The following is a 12,266-nucleotide window of genomic DNA, read 5'->3' on the forward strand; positions in this document are numbered from 1 at the left end:
CTCATACCGGTTCTCACGACATGCATCGACACTCGGTGCAACTCCAGCAGCCGCAGCTCCCGCCGGCCCGGCCAGCCAGGTACGCACCCCTGGTCGGCGCTTGGAGCGTTTGCACTTTGTCGTTTTTTTCTCCAAGACTCCTATCTGCCAACTGCTGTGGACTTCAGCGGTGGCTGCCGCGGGCTATGCGCGGCCTCCTGGGGGTCCCGCCTGCCCGCGCAGGCAGCTAGGACGGGGTTATCAGCAAAGCCTGTGAGGCGCTCTCATGGGGAGGGGGGGCTCCGCAGCCCCCCCAAGGTGGCTTCGTACACCTCTTGAACGTTGCGGCCCGGCCGCTCGGTGAGAGCGGGGTCTACCCGGGCAGACAGCCTGTCGGCCCCGCGGCCTGGACAGGCGGGAGCGGGGACTCTTGCGCTCGGGGGCTCTGCTCCAAGGAGCGAGAGCGGACGCTCTGCTCGGCCCGGAGAGTGGGGTGGCGGGGCGCCGTCGCCTCGCTGGAACCAGGGGCGTCGTGACGTGCGCGCGCGCCTAGCCGCCGCCAGAACAGGCCGGAAAGGTTGAGCTGCATACGGATCTAAGCCGTTGCCCAAACTAACTCTGGCCCGTGTGACACAGCCGCGCGCGCGCTTTCCCACGACACTCGACCGCCGGGCTCCCTCAGCCTGGGAGGCACTCTCGGGGCAGGGGGCCACCGCAGCCCCCTTAAGGTGGCTTCGTACACCTCTTGAACGTGGCGCCCGGCCGCTCGGAGAGCGGGGTCTACGCGGGCAGACAGCCTGTCGGCCCCGCGGCCTGGACAGGCGGAGCGGGGGCTCTTGCGCTCGTGGGGGCTCTGCACGGCCCGGAGAGCGGGGTGCGGGGCGCCGTCGCCTCGCTGGAACCTGGGGCGGCGTGACGTTCGCGCGCGCCTAGCCGCCGCCAGAACAGGCCGGAAAGGTTGAGCTGCATACGGATCTAAGCCGTTGCCCAAACTAACTCTGGCCCGTGTGACACAGCCGCGCGCGCGCTTTCCTACGACACTCGACCGCCGGGCTCCCTCAGCCTGGGAGGCACTCTCGGGGCAGGGGGCCACCGCAGCCCCCCCAAAGGTGGCTTCGTACACCTCTTAAACGTGGCGCCCGGCCGCTCGGTGAGAGCGGGGTCTACGCGGGCAGACAGCCTGTCGGCCCCGCGGCCTGGACAGGCGGAGCGGGGGCTCTTGCGCTCGGGGGGGCTCTGCACGGCCCGGAGAGCGGGGTGCGGGGCGCCGTCGCCTCGCTGGAACCTGGGGCGTCGTGACGTTCGCGCGCGCCTAGCCGCCGCCAGAACAGGCCGGGAAGGTTGAGCTGCATACGGATCTAAGCCGTTGCCCAAACTAACTCTGGCCCGTGTGACCGACACAGCCGCGCACGCGCTTTCCTACGACACTCGACCGCCAGGCTCCCCTCGGAATGGGAGGCACTCTCGGGGCGGGGGGCACCGCAGCCCCCCAAGGTGGCTTTACGTACACCTCTTGAACGTGGCGCCCGGCCGCTCGGAGAGCGGGGTCTACCCGGGCAGACAGCCCGTCGGCCCCGCGGCCTGGACAGGCGGAGTGGGGGCAAGCCAAGGCTACCGGCGGGCGGGATCGACCGGGTAGCCGCCGTGGGGGAACACAAGTTGGACGCCTCGCACCGTCGCGGACCACCGTCCTCCGTCTCTCTCCCTCTCTCGGAAGGGGGGCCGCCCGAGGCGCACGGGCCTCGGGCGGCCAGGGGTGGAAGGGCTCCACCCCAAGGTGGCTTCGTACACCTCTTGAACGTGGCGCCCGGCCGCTCGGTGAGAGCGGGGTCTACCCGGGCAGACAGCCTGCTGGCCCCGCGGCCTGGACAGGCGGAGCGGGGACTCTTGCGCTCGGGGGCTCTGCTCGGCCCGGAGAGTGGGGTGCGGGGCGCCGTCGCCTCGCTGGAACCAGGGGTGTCGTGCCATTCGCGCGCGCGCGCCTAGCCGCCGCCAGAACAGGCCGGAAAGGATGAGCTTCATACGGATCTAAGCCGTTGCCCAAACTACCTCTGGCCCCTGTGACCGACACAGCCGTGGCACGCGCTTTCCTACGACACTCGACCGCCGGGCTCCCTCGGCCTGGGAGGCACTCTCAGGGGTGGGGGGCACCGCAGCCCCCCCAAGGTGGCTTCGTACACCTCTTGAACGTGGCGCCCGGCCGCTCGGAGAGCGGGGTCTACCCGGGCGGACAGCCTGTTGGCCCCGCGGCCTGGACAGGCGGAGTGGGGACAAGCCAAGGTTACCGGCGGGCGGGATCGACCGGGTAGCCGCCGTGGGGAACACAAGTTGGACGCCTCGCGCCGTCGCGGACCACCGTCCTCCGTCTCTCTCCCTCTCTCGGAAGGGAGGCCGCCCGAGGCGCACGGGCCTCGGACGGCCAGGGGTGGAAGGGCTCCACCCCGAGGTGGCTTCGTACACCTCTTGAACGTGGCCGCCCGGCCGCTCGGTGAGAGCGGGGTCTACCCGGGCAGACAGCCCGTCGGCCCCGCGGCCTGGACAGGCGGAACGGGGGCAAGCCAAGGCTACCGGCGGGCGGGATCGACCGGGTAGCCGCCGTGGGGAACACAACACGGACGCCTCGCGCCGTCGCGGACCACCGTCCTCCGTCTCTCTCTCTCCCTCTCTCGGAAGGGAGGCCGCCCGAGGCGCACGGGCCTCGGACGGCCGGGGGTGGAAGGGATCCACCCCCCGCGGGAAGGGGACGCGCGCCGGCGCCCGGACGCGGGAGCGTTGACCCGGGGGTCTTTACTCCGCCGAGGGGTAGCCCGGAGAAGGAGCGAGACCGGCCGGCGGGGGTGGAACACCCCCTCATGCCTCGCTCCTTCTGGGGATAAAGCGCGTCGTCCGCAGGCCGCCGTCCCCTATCCCCGCCCTGGACCGCCCGCATCGGCCGGAGCCCGAGGGGACAGGCGGGGGTCCTTCGCTTTCGGGAAAACCTTCACCAAACGTGGGGCCCGTGCCCCGCTCTCGGCCGCCCTGAGGCGGGAGAGCCCGGATCGTTCTCTCTCTCGGCGTCGGCCCCACCGACGCCGTCGCACGGTGGCCTGGGAAAGGGCTGCACCCCCTGCGCCACGCTTCTCCCCCGGAGTACTCCCCCCGCAGGGGGCTCCGCGGGGTGTCCCGACGCGCAGAGTCGCTCGCCTTCTTCCGCGGGGGACGGGAGGGACGCCCACGCGCGTCCCTTCCCCATCCTCGAGAGCCGTACGCGCCGAGGGTGAACCCGCTCGCCGGGGCGCCGGGGAGCAGGGCCCTTGTGGTCCTTCCCCGGACATGGGCGCGGCGAGGGTCCCCCGGCCGCGACGGCTCTCCCGTTGACCCACTCTCTCGCCTTGGGTGGTGGTGATGGAGGCGGCTGCCTACGCCTCAGCCCGGCATCTCGGAGGGGGGTCGCCCGGGCAGCCAGCCAGCCAGCCTGTTGGCCCCGCGGCCTGCACAGGCGGAGTGGGGACACTTGCGCTCTATGACTCTGCTCCCAGGGAGGTGGCAGAGGGGCGGCCGCGGTGCTTTGACTTTGAGCGGTCCCCACTCCAGCACTCTGAGAAATAGTCACTTTGTCAAAGACCGCACACCGCTCGTTCCCTTATATGCAAAAAAGGTGTTCGTCCTGACGTTTTGCGAGCCCTTATTTTACCGTCGTCGGCGCTATCAGGGGAAACAGGCCCGCTCCTTCCGCCTTCATGGAACCGTAGCTCGGCCCCGAGGGCCCAGGATTACCCTCATACCGGTTCTCACGACATGCGTCGACACTCGGCTCAGCCCCGGCAGCCGCAGCTCCCGCCGGCCCGGCCAGCCGGGTCCGCACCCCTGGCCGGCGCCTGGAGCGTCTGGACTTTGTCGTTTTCTCTCCAAGACTCGTCTCTGCCAACTGCCGTGGACTTCGGCGGGGGCTGCCGCGGGCTGTGCCCGGCCTCTTGGGGGTCCCGCCTGCCCGCGCAGGCAGCTAGGACAGGGTTATCAGCGCTCTCAGGGGGGGCCTCCGCAGACCCCCCACAGGTGGCTCCGTACACCTCTTGAACGTGGCGCCCGGCCGCTCGGAGAGCGGGGTCTTCCCGGGCAAGCCGCCTGTGGGCCCCACGGCCTGGACAGGCGGAGCGGAGACAAGCCCAGGCTACCGGCAGGATCGACCGGCTGGCAGCCGTGGTGGAACAACGGGGACGCCTCGCGCCGCCGCGGGCCGCCGTCCTCCGTCTCTCTCCCACTCTCGGAGGCAGGCCGCCCGAGGCCAACGGGCCTCGGACGGCGTGGGGTGGAAGGGCTCCACCCCAGGGGAAGAAAACACGCCCGCGCTCGTTTGCACAGTCTGCCCCGGCCCGGCATCTCGGAGGGGGGGGGTCGCCCGGGCAGCCAGCCAGCCAGCCTGTTGGCCCCGTGGCCTGCACAGGCGGAGTGGGGACCCTCGCGCTCGATGACTCTGCTCCCAGGGAGGTGGCAGAGGGGCGGACGCGGTGCTTTGACTTTGAGCGGTCCCCACTCCCTTCTCAGCACATTGAGAAATAGTCACTTTGTCAAAGACCGCACACCGCTCGTTCCCTTATATGCAAAAAAGGTGTTCGTCCTGACGTTTTGCGAGGCCTTATTTTACCGCCGTCGGCGCTATCAGGGGAAGCGGGCCCGCTCCTTCCGCCTTCCTGGAACCGTGCCTCGGCCCCGAGGGCCCAGGATTACCCTCATACCGGTTCTCACGACATGCATCGACACTCGGCTCAGCCCCGGCAGCCGCAGCTCCCGCCGGCCCGACCAGCCGGGTCCGTCCCCCTGGCCGGCGCCCGGAGCGTCTGGACTTTGTCGTTTTTTCATCCAACACTCTCCTCTGGCAAATGCCATGGACTTCAGCGGGGGCTGCCGCGGGCTGTTCCCCGCCTCCTGGGTGTCCTGCCCTGCAACACCGGAGGCTCAGGCAGGGTCTTGAGCTACTGCTGGTAGGTGCACCTCGGGGGCCCTCCGCAGCCGCCCCGGGCCACCCCTGCAGCCAGCACACCGCTGCCAACAGCCCGCTCCCCATCACCAGCCAGCCCCTCTGCATACATCTGCTGGGGGTGCATTTTTGACTTCCCCCGCTTTGGCCTATGGGGAAAAGCCAGGGGGGAAACCTCCAGAGTCAGGCCGACCTCCTGGAACTCTAGCCCGGCCTGGAGCTACCGGTTTGTCCCCTTCCCGGTTCTCAGGACGTGCATCGCCACTCGGCTCAGCCCCAGCCGCCGCAGCTCCCGCCGGCCCGGCCAGCCGGGTCCGTCCCCCTGGCCGGCGCCTGGAGGCGTTTGGACTTTGTCATTTTTTTTCAAAGACTCATCTCTGCCAACTGCCCCGGGCTTCAGCAGTGGCTGCCGCGGGCTGTGCACGGCCTCCTGGTGGGGTCCCGCCTGCCCGCGCAGGCATCTAGGACAGGGTTCTCAGCAAGGGCTTGGAGGCGCTCTCAGGGGGGCCTCCGCAGGCCCCCAAGGTGGCTTCGTACACCTCTCGAACGTGGCGCCCGGCCGCTCGGAGAGCGGGGTCTGCCCGGGCAGCCAGCCAGCCTGTCGGCCCCGCGGCCTGCACAGGCGGAGTGGGGACACTCGCGCTCGATGACTCTGCTCCCAGGGAGGTGGCAGAGGGGCGGCCGCGGCGCTTTGACTTTGAGCGGTCCCCACTCCCTTCTCAGCACTCTGAGAAATAGTCACTTTGTCAAAGACGGCACACCGCTCGTTCCCTTATATGCAAAAAAGGTGTTCGTCCTGACGTTTTGCGAGGCCTTAATTTACCGCCGTCGGCGCTATCAGGGCAAACAGGCCCGCTCCTTCCGCCTTCCTGGAACCGTGCCTCGGCCCGGAGGGCCCAGGATTACCCTCATACCGGTTCTCACGACATGCATCGATACTCGGCTCAGCCCCGGCAGCCGCAGCTCCCGCCGGCCCGGCCAGCCGGGTCCGCCCCCCTGGCCGGCACGCCTGGAGCGTTTGGACTTTGTCATTTTTCTCAAAGACTCATCTCTGCCAACTGCCGTGGGATTCAGCAGGGGCTGCCACGGGCTGTTCCCCGCCTCCTGGGTTTCCTGCCCTGCAACACCAGAGGGTCAGGGGGGGTCTTGAGCAACTACTGGTAGGTGCAGCACCTCGGGGGCCCTCTGCAGCCAGCACACGGCTGCCAACAGCCCGCTCCCCATCACCCGCCAGCCCCTCTGCATACATCTGCCGGGGGTGCTTTTTTGACTTCCCCCATGTTGGCCTATGGGGAAAAGCCAGGGGGAAAACCTCCAGAGTCAGGCCGACCTCCTGGAACCCTAGCCCGGCCTGGAGCTACTGGTTTGCCCCCTTCCCGGTTCTCAGGACATGCCTTGACACTCGGCTCAGCCCCGGCAGCCGCAGCCCCCGCCGGCCCGGCCAGCCGGGTCCGCCACCCTGCCCGGCGCCTGGAGCGTTTGGACTTTGTCGTTTTTTCTCAAAGACTCATCTCTGCCAACTGCCAAGGACTACAGCAGGGGCTGCCACCTGCTGTTCCCCGCCAATGGGTGTCCTGCCCTGCAACACCGGAGGCTCGGGCAGGGTCTTGAGCAACTGCTGGTAGGTGCTCTCAGGGGGCCCCGCCACACCCCCCAGGCCCACCTCCAGGGCCTCCCTCCCGGCCCCTGGAGCTGCCAGCACCCCCTCGCCCTCAACACTCTCTCCCCGTTGGGACTTTGAAACTTTTCTGACCGTGCAAGCTTCGTCAAACGGCAAGGGGGCAAGCGGCGGGCTCTGCCCGGCCTCCTGGGGTCCTGCCCGGGGACATCGGAGGCTCAGCCTGGGTTTTCAGCCACCACGGGCAGGTGCACTCAGGGGGCCCTCCGCAGCCGCCCATGCACACCTCTGCAGCCAGCACACCGCTGCCAACAGCCCGCTCCCCATCACCAGCCAGCCCCTCTGCATACATCTGCCGGGGGTGCTTTTTTGACTTCCCCCATTTTGGCCAATGGGGAAAAGCCAAGGGGAAAACCTCCAGAGTCAGGCCGACCTCCTGGAACTCGAGCTCGGCCTGGAGCCACCGGTTTGTCCCCTTCCCGGTTCTCAGGACCTGCACTGACACTCGGCTCAGCAACGGCAGCTGCAGCCCCCGCCGGCCCGGCCAGCCGGGTCCGCCCCCCCTGGCCGGCGCCTGGAGCGTTTGGACTTTGTCATTTTCATGACTTGTCTCCTCAGACATTGTCCGACTGCAAGGGGGGCGGCCGCGGTCCGTGCCCAGCCTCCAGGGGTTGCCCCCGGCCCCTGGAGCAGCCAGCACCCCCTCGCCGTCACCACTCTCTCCCCATTGGGACTTTGAAACTTTTCTGACCGTGCAAGCTTCGTCAAACGGCAAGGGGGCAGCCGGCGTTCTGTGCCCGGCCTCCTGGGGTCCTGCCCGGGCACATCGGAGGCTCAGCCTGGGTTTTCAGCCACCACGGGCAGGTGCACTCAGGGGGCCCTCCGCAGCCGCCCATGCACACCTCTGCAGCCAGCACACTGCTGCCAACAGACCGCTCCCCATCACCAGCCAGCCCCTCTGCATACATCTGCTGGGGGTGCTTTTTTGACTTCCCCCATTTTGGCCAATGGGAAAATGCCAGGGGGAAAACCTCCAGAGTCAGGCCGACCTCCTGGAACTGCCGCCCGGCCTGGAGCCTCCGGTTTGTCCCCTTCCCGGTTCTCAGGACATGCATCGCCACTCGGCTCAGCCCCAGCCGCCGCAGCTCCCGCCGGCCCGGCCAGCCGGGTCCGTCCCCCTGGCCGGCGCCTGGAGGCGTTTGGACTTTGTCATTTTTTTTCAAAGACTCATCTCTGCCAACTGCCCTGGGCTTCAGCAGTGGCTGCCGCGGGCTGTGCACGGCCTCCTGGTGGGGTCCCGCCTGCCCGCGCAGGCATCTAGGACAGGGTTCTCAGCAAGGGCTTGGAGGCGCTCTCAGGGGGGCCTCCGCAGGCCCCCAAGGTGGCTTCGCACACCTCTCGAAACGTGGCGCCCGGCCGCTCGGAGAGCGGGGTCTCCCCGGGCAGCCAGCCAGCCTGTCGGCCCCGCGGCCTGGACAGGCGGAGTGGGGACACTCGCGCTCGACGACTCTGCTCCCGGGGAGGTGGCAGAGGGGCGGCCGCGGAGCTTTGACTTTGAGCGGTCCCCACTCCAGCACTCTGAGAAATAGTCACTTTGTCAAAGACGGCACACCGCTCGTTCCCTTATATGCAAAAAAGGTGTTCGTCCTGACGTTTTGCGAGGCCTTAATTTACCGCCGTCGGCGCTATCAGGGGAAACGGGCCCGCTCCTTCCGCCCTCCTGGAACCGTGCCTCGGCCCGGAGCGACCAGGATCACCCTCATACCGGTTCTCACGACATACATCGACACTCGGCTCAGCCCCGGCAGCCGCAGCTCCCACCGGCCCAGCCAGCCGGCTCCGCCACCCTGCCCGGCACGCCTGGAGCGTTTGGACTTTGTCATTTTCATGACTTGTCTCCTCAAACTTTGCTCGACCGCAAGGGGGGCTGCCGCAGTCCGTGCCCAGCCTCCAGGGGTTGCCCCCGGCCCCTGGAGCTGCCAGCACCCCCTCGCCCTCAACACTCTCTCCCCGTTGGGACTTTGAAACTTTTTCTGACCGTGCAAGCTTCGTCAAACGGCAAGGGGGCAGGCTGCGGTCTGTGCCCGGCCTCCTGGGGTCCTGCCCGGGGACATCGGAGGCTCAGCCAGGGTGTTGAGCCACCGCTGGCAGGTGCACTCAGGGGGCCCTCCGCAGCCGCCCATGCACACCTCTTCAGCCAGCACACTGCTGCCAAACACCCGCTCCCCATCACCCCCCAGCCCCTCTGCATACATCTGCTGGGGGTGCTTTTTTGACTTCCCCCATTTTGGCCTATGGGGAAAAGCCAGGGGGAAAACCTCCAGAGTCAGGCCGACCTTCTGGAACTCGAGCTCGGCCTGGAGCCGCCGGTTTGTCCCCTTCCCGGTTCTCAGGACCTGCATTGACACTCGGCTCAGCCCCGGCAGCCGCAGCCCCTGCCGTCCCAGCCAGCCGGGTCCGCCCCCCTGGCCGGCGCCTGGAGCGTTTGGACTTTGTCATTTTCATGGCTTGTCTCCTCAAACTTTGTCCGACTGCAAGGGGGGCTGCCGCAGTCCGTGCCCAGCCTCCAGGGGTTGCCCCCGGCCCCTGGAGCTGCCAGCACCCCCTCGCCCTCAACACTCTCTCCCCGTTGGGACTTTGAAACTTTTTCTGACCGTGCAAGCTCCGTCAAACGGCAAGGGGGCAAGCGGCGGGCTCTGCCCGGCCTCCTGGGGTCCTGCCCGGGGACATCGGAGGCTCAGCCAGGGTGTTGAGCCACCGCTGGCAGGTGCACTCAGGGGGCCCTCCGCAGCCGCCCATGCCCACCCCTGCAGCCAGCACACGGCTGCCAACAGCCCGCTCTCCATCACCCCCCAGCCCCTCTGCATACATCTGCTGGGGGTGCTTTTTTGACTTCCCCCATTGTGGCCAATGGGACAATGCCAAGGGGAAAACCTCCAGAGTCCTGCCGACCTCCTGGAACTCCAACCCGGCCTGGAGCCACCGGTTTGTCCGCTTCCCGGTTCTCAGGACCTGCATCGACACTCGGCTCAACCCCGGCAGCCGCAGCTCCCGCCGGCCCGGCCAGCCAGGTCCGCCCCCCTGGCCGGCACGCCTGGAGCGTTTGGACTTTGTCATTTTTTTCTCCAAGACTCGCCTCTGGCACATGCCGTGGACTTCAGCGGGGGCTGCTCCCCGCCTCCTGGGTGTCCTGCCCGGGGAACTTCGGAGGCTCAGCCTGGGTCTTGGGCCCCTACTTGTAGGTGCACTTTGGGGGCCCTCCGCAGCCGCCCAGGCCCACCCCTGCAGCCGCCACACAGCTGCCAACAGCCCGCTCTCCATCACCCCCCAGCCCATTGCACACATCTGCCGGGGGTGCTTTTTTGACTTCCCCCATTTTGGCCTAAGGGGAAAGGCCGGGGGGAAAACCTCCAGAGTCAGGCCGACCTCCTGGAACTCCAACCCGGCCTGGAGCCACCGGTTTGTCCCCTTCCCGGTTCTCAGGACATGCATTGACACTCGGCTCAACCCTGGCAGCCGCAGCTCCCGCCGGCCCGGCCAGCCGGGTCCGCACCCCTGGCCGGCTCGCCTGGAGCGTTTGGACTTTGTCATTTTCATGACTTGTCTCCTCAAACTTTGTTCGACCGCAAGGGGGTGTGCCGCGGTCCGTGCCCAGCCTCCAGGGGTTGCCCCCGGCCCCTGGAGCAGCCGGCACCCCCTCGCCCTCAACACTCTCTCCCCGTCGGGACTTTGAAACTTTTTTCTGACCGTGCAAGCTTCGTCAAAAGGCAAGGGGGCAGGCTGCGGTCTGTGCCCGGCCTCCTGGGGTCCTGCCCGGGGACATCGGAGGCTCAGCCAGGGTGTTGAGCCACCGCTGGCAGGTGCACTCAGGGGGCCCTCCGCAGCCGCCCAGGTCCACCCCTGCAGCCAGCACACGGCTGCCAACAGCCCGCTCTCCATCACCCCCCAGCCCCTCTGCATACATCTGCTGGGGGTGCTTTTTTGACTTCCCCCATTTTGGCCTATGGGGAAAAGCCAGGGGGAAAACCTCCAGAGTCAGGCCGACCTTCTGGAACTCGAGCTCGGCCTGGAGCCGCCGGTTTGTCCCCTTCCCGGTTCTCAGGACCTGCATTGACACTCGGCTCAGCCCCGGCAGCCGCAGCCCCCGCCGGCCCGGCCAGCCGGGTCCGCCACCCTGCCCGGCGCCTGGAGCGTTTGGACTTTGTCGTTTTTTCTCCAAGACTCGCCTCTGGCACATGCCATGGACCTCAGCGGGGGCTGCTCCCCGCCTCCTGGGTGTCCTGCCCGGGCACATCGGAGGCTCAGCCTGGGTCTTGGGCCCCTTCTGGTAGGTGCACTTTGGGGGCCCTCCGCAGCCGCCCAGGCCCACCTCCTGCAGCCACCACACAGCTGCCAACTGCCCGCTCTCCGTCACCCGCCAGCCCCTCTGCATACATCTGCTGGGGGTGCTTTTTTGACTTCCCCCATTGTGGCCAATGGGAAAATGCCAAGGGGAAAACCTCCAGAGTCCTGCCGACCTCCTGGAACTCCAACCCGGCCTGGAGCCACCGGTTTGTCCCCTTCCCGGTTCTCAGGACCTGCATTGACACTCGGCTCAGCCCCGGCCGCCGCAGCTCCCGCCGGCCCCGGCCAGCCGGGTCCGCACCCCAGGCCGGCGCCTGGAGCGTTTGGACTTTGTCATTTTCATGACTTGTCTCCTCAAACTTTGTTCGACTGCAAGGGGGGCTGCCGCAGTCCGTGCCCAGCCTCCAGGGGTTGCCCCCGGCCCCTGGAGCAGCCAGCACCTCCTCGCCGTCAACACTCTCCCCCCGTGGGGACTTTGAAACTTTTCTGACCGTGCAAGCTTCGTCAAACGGCAAGGGGGCAAGCGGCGGGCTCTGCCCGGCCTCCTGGGGTCCTGCCCGGGGACATCGGAGGCTCAGCGGGGGTTTTCAGCCACCACTGGTAGGTGCGCTTTGGGGGCCCTCCGCAGCCGCCCCGGGCCACCCCTGCAGCCAGCACACTGCTGCCAACAGCCCGCCGCTCTCCCACACCAGCCAGCCCCGTCTGCACACATCTGCCGGGGGTGCTTTTTTGAGAAACACTGTCACTTTGTCAAAGACCGCACACCGCTCGTTCCCTTATACCCCGACAAGGTGTTCGTGCTGACGTTTTGCGAGGCCTTATTTTACCGCCGTCGGCGCTATCAGGGGAAGCGGGCCCGCTCCTTCCGCCCTCCTGGAACCGTGCCTCGGCCCGGAGCGGCCAGGTTTACCCTCATACCGGTTCTCGTGACCTGCATTGACACTCGGCTCTTCCCCGGCCGCCGCAGCTCCCGCCGGTCCGACCAGCTGGGTCCGCCCCCCTGGACGGCACGCCTGGAGCGTTTGGACTTTGTCATTTTCATGACTCGTCTCCTCAAACTTTGTTCGACTGCAAGGGGGGCTGCCGCAGTCCGGGCCCAGCCTCCAGCGGTTGCCCCCGGCCGCTGGAGCTGCCAGCACCCCCTCGCCGTCAACACTCTCTCCCCGTTGGGACTTTGAAACTTTTCTGACCGTGCAAGCTTCGTCAAACGGCAATGGGGGGCAACCGGCGTTCTGTGCCCGGCCTCCTGGGGTCCTGCCCGGGCACATCGGAGGCTCAGCCTGGGTTTTCAGCCACCACGGGCAGGTGCACTCAGGGGGCCCACCGCAGCCGCCCAGGCCCACCCCTGCAGCCACCACGCAGCTGCCA

Source organism: Eleutherodactylus coqui, unplaced genomic scaffold (assembly GCF_035609145.1).
Source record: "Eleutherodactylus coqui strain aEleCoq1 unplaced genomic scaffold, aEleCoq1.hap1 HAP1_SCAFFOLD_276, whole genome shotgun sequence".
NCBI lineage: Eukaryota > Metazoa > Chordata > Amphibia > Anura > Eleutherodactylidae > Eleutherodactylus > Eleutherodactylus coqui.